A 9,666-nucleotide genomic window follows, 5' to 3' on the forward strand; every position below is an offset into this window, starting at 1 on the left:
CATGCGGTCGGGGCCTCTAGGGTGTGAGCACTCGGGGTCGCTCGTCTGGCTGTCCAGCTGCGTGCTTGTCTCCTAAATTTGGGAGACATTGACTCGGGTGCATCCGGGGTGGCATCACAGATTTGACTACAATGGCAATCTGTTGAAAGACCCGGTACCCACTCCCACTTTGATGTTGGCTTTGGCTGGGGGGGTGGGGGAGGGAATAAAGTCACCCTTCTTGTTCTACCTCGTGTTGGCCGAGTGACAAGCTCACGTGAACACACATATGGTCGGGTGCGTGTACAGCACACCCAGAGGCAAATCTAGAAGTAATTATAGAACAAGCTTTCTAGCGCCTCACACACATCACTCCTCCTCCCGTAGCTGTGAAAAGGAAAGAAACGGTTGCCCCAGCTGTCTCGGGATACTGACCAGATTGGGAGGCAAAAAGCATCTGAACTTAGTCTCTGGTTATGAGAAATGGCAAGGTCAGTTAAGTGACTTGATGCCAGTTTGCGCTCATAAAATCCCAAGCTCCAACCCCTCACGTCCTCACCAAGGAAAGGCATCTGAATTCCCCATGCAAGCAACGTTCTGTAGCTGGAACTGCTGCACAATGTCACCAGACACTCAGGCTGACCGCTTACCCATCCCCCCATCTCACCGCCGCTCCTCACCACCCCCCTAACCTTGCTGGCCCCCAAATCTTCCAGAGGCTTTTATCCTAGAGGCATATGAGAGCAAACACCATGGCACTGTGTCCACACCCACGTTAAAGGATAAAACGTAAAAGTAAAGTAAACCAATTCCCTTATCTGCGCATGTCAGGCATCTAGTTCAACTCCCCCTTCCAACCTTGACTTCACTGACCAGGTATGTGGCAGAATTTATGATGCTGACCCAGTTCAGACGCTGAGATGAACTCTCTGGCCTGTCACGGTTTAGGTGTTTGCAGGAACTCAAGGACAAAACAGGAGAGTAATCTCAAGTGTTTGACAGCAAGTCTGCTAGAAAAGGCAACATAATTAGTAAGACACACAACCTTAGCCATAAACACAAGGAAAGGTTGGCTTCTAGGGAGGTCTCAAGAATGACAGAAATTCAGCCATTTGAGTCCGAAGGGAAAAGATATATCTAAAATGCACTATGTTTTTCTGTATGGTTTAACTCAAACTTGAATTTTGCTGTTCATAGACACTCCAAAGAAACGTGCTGTTTTTTTGCCATAAAATCAAACTTAGAAAGACTGTAATTACAGGTAACCATGTACTTTTCAACACCCGCCCCCCAAAAAGGCGGTAATTCTATCAAGCTTACATGGTAAAATAATTGTGTACTCTATAGAGTTTTTGTTTAACTGTTTTTTATACACACACACACACACACACACACACATACAAAAGTTGTCAAGGGGAAATTTGCTTTGAATCATTTTAGCTTCTGGAGCTTGATTTTTCAGTACCATGAGCCTGTACCAAGCCTATGATTTTTCTGTCTGAAACACAAAGGCTGAATTTGGTATTCTTATTTTAGGTCTAAATGATCTGACTGTGCTTTAAAGAACACAGAAAGGAAAGAAAGAAGAAAAAGAAAAGACGGGGGAAAGCTCTTCAGATTCCAAACACCTCCACCCCACCCTGCCTCAGACCATGACACTGAGAGTTACCCCTTCTCAGAAATTCATAGAATTAATATAAAGGAAGAGGAAGGGGCAGGAGAATTCATGTACATCGAAGGTTGGTTTTATTCCAGGCTGCAGGTTAGGGATTTAACAAGCAAAAATCTCCTTTTTCCTTCGTGACAGTCCTAAAAGGTAGATGCCATCATTACTTCCCACTGCAGTTTTCTGTTGCTGCTCAGTAAACCAGCCGCAGCCTTCATGTCTCACGGTTCTGTGGGTTGACAGTGCTCAGCTGGGTGGTTCTCCCTTGGGGTCTCTCGTGTTGTTGCAGTCAGATAGCAGCTGGGCTGGAGTCATCTGAAGCCTCATCTGGGCTGGACGTCTGAGATGGCTTCTTCACTGACATCTCTGCATTTCAGCTGGAATGGCTGAAACAGCTGGGGACTGGCCAGTATCTCTCTCTCTATCTTGCCTCTCAGTGTGGTTAGCTCAGGCTCCCTCACAGCATGGTGAGTGGCTTCCTTTAGAAGGAGTATTCTAAGAAAGGAAGCAGAAGCTGTCAGTCTTGTAAGGTTTGTGCACAGAAACTGGCTCAGCATCACTTCAGCTATATTGGTCAGTGCCAGAACCCACCCAGATTAAGGGACAAGGGGAATAGACCCTCCATCCTGAAAAGCAGACATTGGCATCCTCACCAGCTTTCCAAACACCCGATCCATGGCTCCTAAGCCTTCCATGGTATTTGGAAAGGACTAAAGGACTGAATAAGGGAAGAGGAAAGGTGCTCGCCTCTGCAGGGTTGTGTAAAGGAACAAGAAACCCACCGGAGGCGAGTCTCCTGCATCTTCACTGAGGACGACTTGTAATAGCGTTTCAGTCATTCTATTTTAAAAATTAAGAACCATGGCTCAGAAGCAGCATCTGGATGAAAGAGGGGAGAGAATTCATTTTGAGCTGCTCATTTTCTAAGAGCTTTCTGAATGTGGAAATAGCACCAGAGGGAAGTAAGCGTAATAGAGGGTTTTCACCCAATGGCTCTGTGCTCTGTGTGTTGAATGTCTTGCAGTTCTGTGCATTCCACCGCAGAGAGTCATGCCTGGTACACAGTGGGGGCACAGGGATTTTTTTTAATTGTCAGCCTTCTCTTTAGCAGAGGCTGGACTGAAAGAATTACTAAGCTCAAGAGATAAAGGAGGGAAGGCAGATTGGAAATCAAATAAAAAGGATACATGCATACACATACACATACCTCTTGCCATTAGAAAGATTACCTATTGACCAGAACAATTTAACTTTGAAAAAGAAAGTTAAGATCTTTAAGTTCCTCAAATGGGCCTTCCCTCCCCTCTACATACCTTGGTTGGTTTCTATGGTAGCAAATGACCCACACTCCCCACCCCCCTTTCCACACTCAGGGAGAAAGAAGAACTAGTGTTCTACAATTATAATCCTTTGCTGCCCAACCAGATTTTATCTTTCTTATTCTGGAAGGCTTCCTCCACTCTCTTTCTCTACTTCAATGTAGTACATAAAGTGAAGGTAAAAGAAAAAGTGGAGATAATCCTCCTTGTCCTTTAGGGCAAAATTGGAGAATTTCTTCTCCTCTCAATGATTTATATCTTAATAGCCTAAGTCGGTTTTTTTCTGGCAACACAGAAGACCTATTTGATAAGTAATCTGATGACAGTGGACCTTCCCAGGTGGCGCTAGTGGTAAGGAACCCACCTGCCAATGCAGGAGACATAAGAGATGAGGGTTCAATCCCTGGGTCAGGAAGATCCCCTGGAGAAGGGAATGGCAACCCACTTCAATATTCTTGCCTGGAGAATCCCATGAACAGAGGAGCCTGACGGGCTATAGTCCATAGGGTTGCAAAGAGTCGAACATGACTGAAGCAACTTAGCATACACGTGTTGATGACAATACTCAGAATATATTCAAGTTTTAAACATTACTTAGAGCAGCTAGTGAATTTCCACTGTGTTTTCATGGAGAGTAAGAAAACTCACAGGGCGCATTTTCCCAAAGCCTTTTAAAACATTGAGCATTAGGAACTGACTGCATTAGTTCCTAATTATTAGGACTGCATATTATTAGTTCCAGCAGTGCATTATTAATAAAGCCATGATTCAGGTTCCCTTAGTTAAATGAAAGGTCTTACAATATTGGCACTAGACAGTGTTAATTTTCTCTGAGATCGTTTTCTTCTTTTCTCCAGTGCAAAGAATCCTGCAAGCATACAAGGATTCTGCCCCTTCTCTCTCCAACCCATCATTTGCCCAGAAGACTAAGGAGCCAAGAGGAATAAGAATTGGTCCTGCAGGAGTGATGCTCTTGGGATATTGACAGGATTCTGGGATCAGGTGATAAACACAAGCAGAAATGGTTCAGAAAGAATCAGACAATTGAGCCAATTGTTTAGTAGAATCATTGGTTCCAAATTCCTAAGCAGATTGGACACACCTAATATTTGCCCTCTAACTTTTCTTAGGGTGCTTAAAAGGTCACCTCAGAACACTTTAGTCATCCTTATTTGTCTTTGCAGAGAAGGCAAAGCCTCTCCCCACAGCCTCAGCTTCTAAGCATAAGGTGAGATGAGAAGTTAAAGGAAATTAAAACTTCATGAATATCCATCCATGTTATGAGAGAACAAACTTCTACCTCCCTTCAATCCCAGATCACCTGGATGGTGGAATTAACAGGACCAAAGTCTTGTTTGGGGCTACAGCTACTGATTCTCACTGCTTTAATTGGCTCTCAAAATCACAGGAACCGTCACATACTTTCTAAGCCCTAATTAGCATCTCTGGCTCAGGCCAGTCGGGAGTGTCTAAAATATCACATACTGTGAATTATAGAAACGGGGCCCCAGGTTAGCCAAGATAGGTAAGTTATTTGGTTCATGAAATATAAATTGTGATGTGATCATTTCTTAAACAAGCATGAAATTCAGTCACTGCCAAAAAATAAGAAAACATTTTCATTCCAACAGAACTCTATGAGAGTTTAGGATTTGCACCAAGATATTTGCATTGTTAATGCATCTCCCTTCTGATTAAAAAAGAAAATGGATAACAGATGAGAAAAACGTGATGCGATCACTTTTAGGAAATGCACAAATGACTCATGTACTCACTTGATTTGACAAGGGTACTGGTTTCTATATAAAGAAACAACCTAGTCCCAAAATAGAGCTTCACACACCAGAATGTAGCTCATAGAGGAATTACACATTCCAAGCCTGAGGAACATGAAGCTTGGTATGCTGGGCCATCTCTGCCGGGAATGTTGTGTGAAGTCCATTATTAATTCATGTGGAATGTAAAGCTAGCCGCTCCATGACCTTAGCATTTGTCAAGCTAGGAAAACGCCAGTGTAGCTTGAGACAGTTATTACCTTGCTCTAAAAGCAAACAACAACGACTTAATTTTTTTTTTTTTTTGCAGAGAATAGGTGGTGGTGGTTTAGTCACTAAGTTGTGTTTGACTCTTTGCAACCCTGTAAACTGTAGCCCTCCAGGCTCCTCTGTCCACAGGACTCTGCAGACAAGGATACTGGAGTGGGTTGCCATGCCCTCCTCCAGGGGCTCTTCCAGGCCCAGGAACTGAACCTGGATCTCTTGCACTGCAGGCAGATTCTTTACCAGCTGAGCCACCAGGGAAGCACCTAAAGAATGTGTACTCCCATATTAACTAAAAAATATGTTTAGCTCAATAGTAAATAAATTATAACAGTTTTTGTGCCATATATATGTTGAATATCCATCGAGATTAGGCATATGCAAATGCTCTGAAAATTATAAAGGTTTAATACTTTTATATCTTCATTATGAGAATGACGCAGACTAATTTTCCAGCCTGGATCATACCATAATCAGTTATTGGGAAGTAGTCCATTGACAATGGGCTTTCCAGGTAGTGCTAGTGGTAAAGAATCCACCTGCCAATATAGGAGACATAAGAGATGCAGCCTCGATCCCTGCATCAGGAAGACATCTGGGAGGAGGGCCTGGCAACCCACTCCAGTATTCTTGTCTGGAGAATCCCATGGACAGAGGAACCTGGCTGGCTACAGTCCATGGGATCGCAAAAAGTCAGACACGACTGAAGTGACTTAGCACACACAAGTCTATTTACATTTCAGTCAAATCCTCCCTCAAATCCCTCTTTACCTGGACCTAAATGTGGAGATAGGCTGCAAACAGCGAGGCTGAATAAAGCCTTTCTTGGGTTTATTTGTCAAAACATCCAGCCAAGGCATTCCTCTCTCCCTATCTGCAGGCAAGAGGTGGAATCAGGTCTTTTGGACCAGCCAGTGTAGTGCTTATCAAGCAGACCCGCTCTGATCCTAGGGCAGAATGTGGCCGGCTCCCTGAGGTCATGGCGCCCACCCAGAACCACACACACCAAGAACATGGAGAATAATTCCCAGGCAGTTGTGCCGTACAGCAGCCGGCTCAGGGAATTCCTCAAATTGGCCAAGCAGCATCTCAAAGGAGCCCTAAGCAGCTTCTCTCTCATTATTATGAAACAGCCTTGACCTACAGGAGGCCCTTCTGTGGCATGACCTGTCCTGTTCCTTCATTTTTCCTCCCTAGTTCACCCGCCAGGCCCAGGGCCACTGGAATATGCTGCAGCGTGCTGTATCCTTCACCCTTCATGCTACACTACTTGCTTGTTTATTGTCCAACTCTCCACACTGGAGTGTAAGCTCCACGCAGTAGAGACGTGCTGTTCTTTGTTGCTCCGTCTCCAGAGCCCAGAAGCAGGCACATAGAACATCCTCGCACTTACTCATGTTCGTGCCCAGTTGCTCAGTCGTATCCACCTCTTTGCAATCCCATGGACTGGTGGCCCGCCAGGCTCCTCTGTCCAAGGGGTTCTCCAGGCAGGAATACTGGAGTGAGTTGCCATACCCTCCTCCAGGAGATCTTCCCAGCCCAGGGATCAAACCTGGGTCTCCTGCATTACAGGTGGATTCTTTACCATCTGAAGCACCAGGGAAGCCCACTAACACTTATAGGTATTGTGAAAAGTGAACAGATGAAAGAATCTGTGCATTTTCTGTGGAATGAGAAAGGAGGTGGTGAAGACAGCCTAGGAAGCTAGAACTGTGGATGGGAATGGTGGGGGAGTCAGGACCAGAGTGGGCACAGGGAGGAGAGTAGGGAGGAGAACACAGATGGAGAAGGACTTCCCGAGGTGAGGCAGGCTCCAAGGCTGCTCCTGGCTCTGACTCAGCCTTGGCTCACTGTTTCCAATGATGCCAGGAGACAGACTATGAGGGTGGCTTTGGACTAAGAGGATGGCTTTGCAGTCAGAGGTTACTATCAGGTGGAGAAGATGGAGAGGGTACTACGGGTGGCTGACTATGGGCTTGGGAAGCAGAATTGAGGCCAATGGCCCAGACTTGGGGAGAGGACGAGGAAATGACAGGGTGGTAGTGAGGATAGCTCAAGGAGGACACAACGGGCAAGTCAAATCCACTGAAAGGCTTCAGAAACCAAAGGACCAGCTAAAAAGAAAACAGGAATATGGGGGGTGTGGCTCAAGCAACAACATTCCACGCGGGTAAGGAGAAGCAGAGAAAGGGATATGGCATCTCAGGGAGCTAAGGAAGTGAGTTTATCTGGGATTTGGATGGGCAGGTTTTCTGTGAGGAGGGAGAGAGTAATGGTGAGTGACTCTCGGACCTTCCTGGTGGCCAGTCCCCATGCTGCACAGCCAGCCTCTAGTCTGTGCAGAGACAAGAAGGTTGGACCATAAGCTCACAGGGGCCAGAACTGTATTCTCTGTGCCTGGCAAGTGTCTGGCACATACTGGTGGTGGTTTAGTTGCTAAGTCGTGTCTGACTCTTTTGTGACCCCATGGACTGTAACCCACCAGTCTCCTCTGTCCATGGGATTTCCCAGGCAAAAATACTGGAGTGGGTTGCCATTTTTTTCTCCAGGGGATCTTCCCAACCCAGCAATCAAACCCGGGTCTCTTGCATTGCAGGCGGAGTCTGTATCAACTGAGCCACTGGGAAAGCAGGTCTTGGTAAATAGTTGCTGATTAAAATTAATGAATAAAGGAGATTTTGTGCAAGAACAAGTCCAATGTGGCTTTCTATCATTTATTGTCTCATGTGGGTCTTAGCTTGGTCCTGAAGGGACTCATGTGCCTTCCCTGACAATGATAATTAATACTGATTAGGCATAGGCCACATCACAGGCACGGTTCCAAGTGCTCCATATGTATTGAGTCAGGTTATTGTCGCCACAAACCCATAAGACAAGGGTGATACTGTTGTCTCCTCGTTTAACGACAGGCCCAGAAAAGCTCAGCAGTTTACTCAAGATGATATAGGTAAAAAGTGGGAAAGGCAATGTCTGAACCCAGACAGTCTGGCTCCAGAGCCCCTCCACCCACAACCTGCTGCCCACCTCTCAGTACTGTCCCACCTCCCTGGGGCCAAGTCCCCTCTATCCTCAGCCTTCATCTTGCTTGTTCATCTTCTGTGCAACTTGCAGGTGGAGGGGCTTTATATTTGGAAAGGAATATGTGAAATGCAAGGATGAAGAGGGCAGCTGACTGGGGAAAGACTGAAGTCCCAAGTTCTGTGTGTGTGTGTGTGTGTGTGTGTGTGTTCGGTGTGTGGTGTAGTAGGAGTTGCAGCTGTTAAAAATGACTTCTCATATGTATTTAAAAATGGCTTCTCATGTAACCCACCAGGGTAAGAGCATTTCCCAGCCACAAATACAAGGCTGGGATGTGACCAGGGAGTTACTGTGTCAATTTAGGATCAGAGCCCAGAAAGTGGAGGATTGGTTCATCAGAAAAGCAACAACAAAACAAAGACTTTCAGCTTATTCCCAGGGTGGGAAGAGGAAAGAGTATCACTTCTTGAATTTAACTTAAGCATTCAGTTCAACTACCTCTTCATTTTGCCCAGAAGTCTCAAGGTCTGAAAAAGAGACTATAGTCAGCCCTCCACAACTATGGGTGCAAAACCCACAGAAACAGAGGGAAGACTGAGCATCTGCGGATTTTGGCCACTGAGGGGCCTGCTGGAACCAATGCCCCACCAGTACTGGGGGACTGGATACTTAGAAATGGGTCTATGGAGTGAAATTCCATTTAACTCCAACTGTAAGCCAGGTACTCTGCAAGGTACTTTAAAAAAGGAAAAGTGGCATTCATCTATTTCTTTTTCCACCTCCTGTCCTTCTATTATATAACATCAGCCCTATTCAGAGCAGAGATAATCCCTCACAATAGGCCCGGTGCTCAGTGACCAGAAGCACATTTGCTGAACACTGGTGGCTGTTGACAAATGCCGCAGCCCCACTTGAGTGTTTAGTCATTCATAGACCCTCTGATTGTTTCGTATGTTCTTCCCATGTGACCATTATGTACAGGTAACAAGCTTCAGCAGGGGTTCAGAGGAGAGTATTCTAGTTTGTTCTGCATCCTGGCAAACATATGTTCAATTGTCCTCATCAACGTGATGCTGAAAGTTTGAAAAAACTGGTGCTTTTTCAAATGTTAACGGAAGAAGATACATCAGACATACTAGGTATTTAAATATGAAGTAGGATCGGTTTATTTGTTTAAACTGTCATGTGTGGGGTGCCATGTGAAGGTCACTGAAATAATTTGGCATGATTCCTGCTCTCAGGGAATGTGTAGTCTGGTTAGGGAGGCAAGATTTACAGAGGAAAGAATGGGTGATATATTGGGATGCATACAAAGAGTGTCAAGTTGTACTTAAAGAGAAAGAGGAAGATCAATAGTGCTGGAGTGGCCAGAGGAGGATTCTTAAAAGAATTGGAAGTGGAGCTGGACGTTGAGCGGTGAGTGAGCTTTGGATAAGAGAGGGCATTTAAAGGAGGAATGAATGTGGCATCGTGGAGAGGGGTAGAAGAGGCTGCCCTGATGAAGGAATTGTGCCAGGATGGAGTGGGAACTCGGCTTGGGTGAGTAAGATGTAGCCAGAAGATAGAAGCATTTGGAAGCCAGCAGGCAGGGCATTTACACTTGTTCTGGTGCCCAAACCCAACAGGGAACCCCATGGTCCCAAAA

Source organism: Giraffa tippelskirchi, chromosome 1 (genome assembly GCF_054371585.1).
Source record: "Giraffa tippelskirchi isolate mGirTip1 chromosome 1, T2T-mGirTip1v1.2.pri, whole genome shotgun sequence".
NCBI lineage: Eukaryota > Metazoa > Chordata > Mammalia > Artiodactyla > Giraffidae > Giraffa > Giraffa tippelskirchi.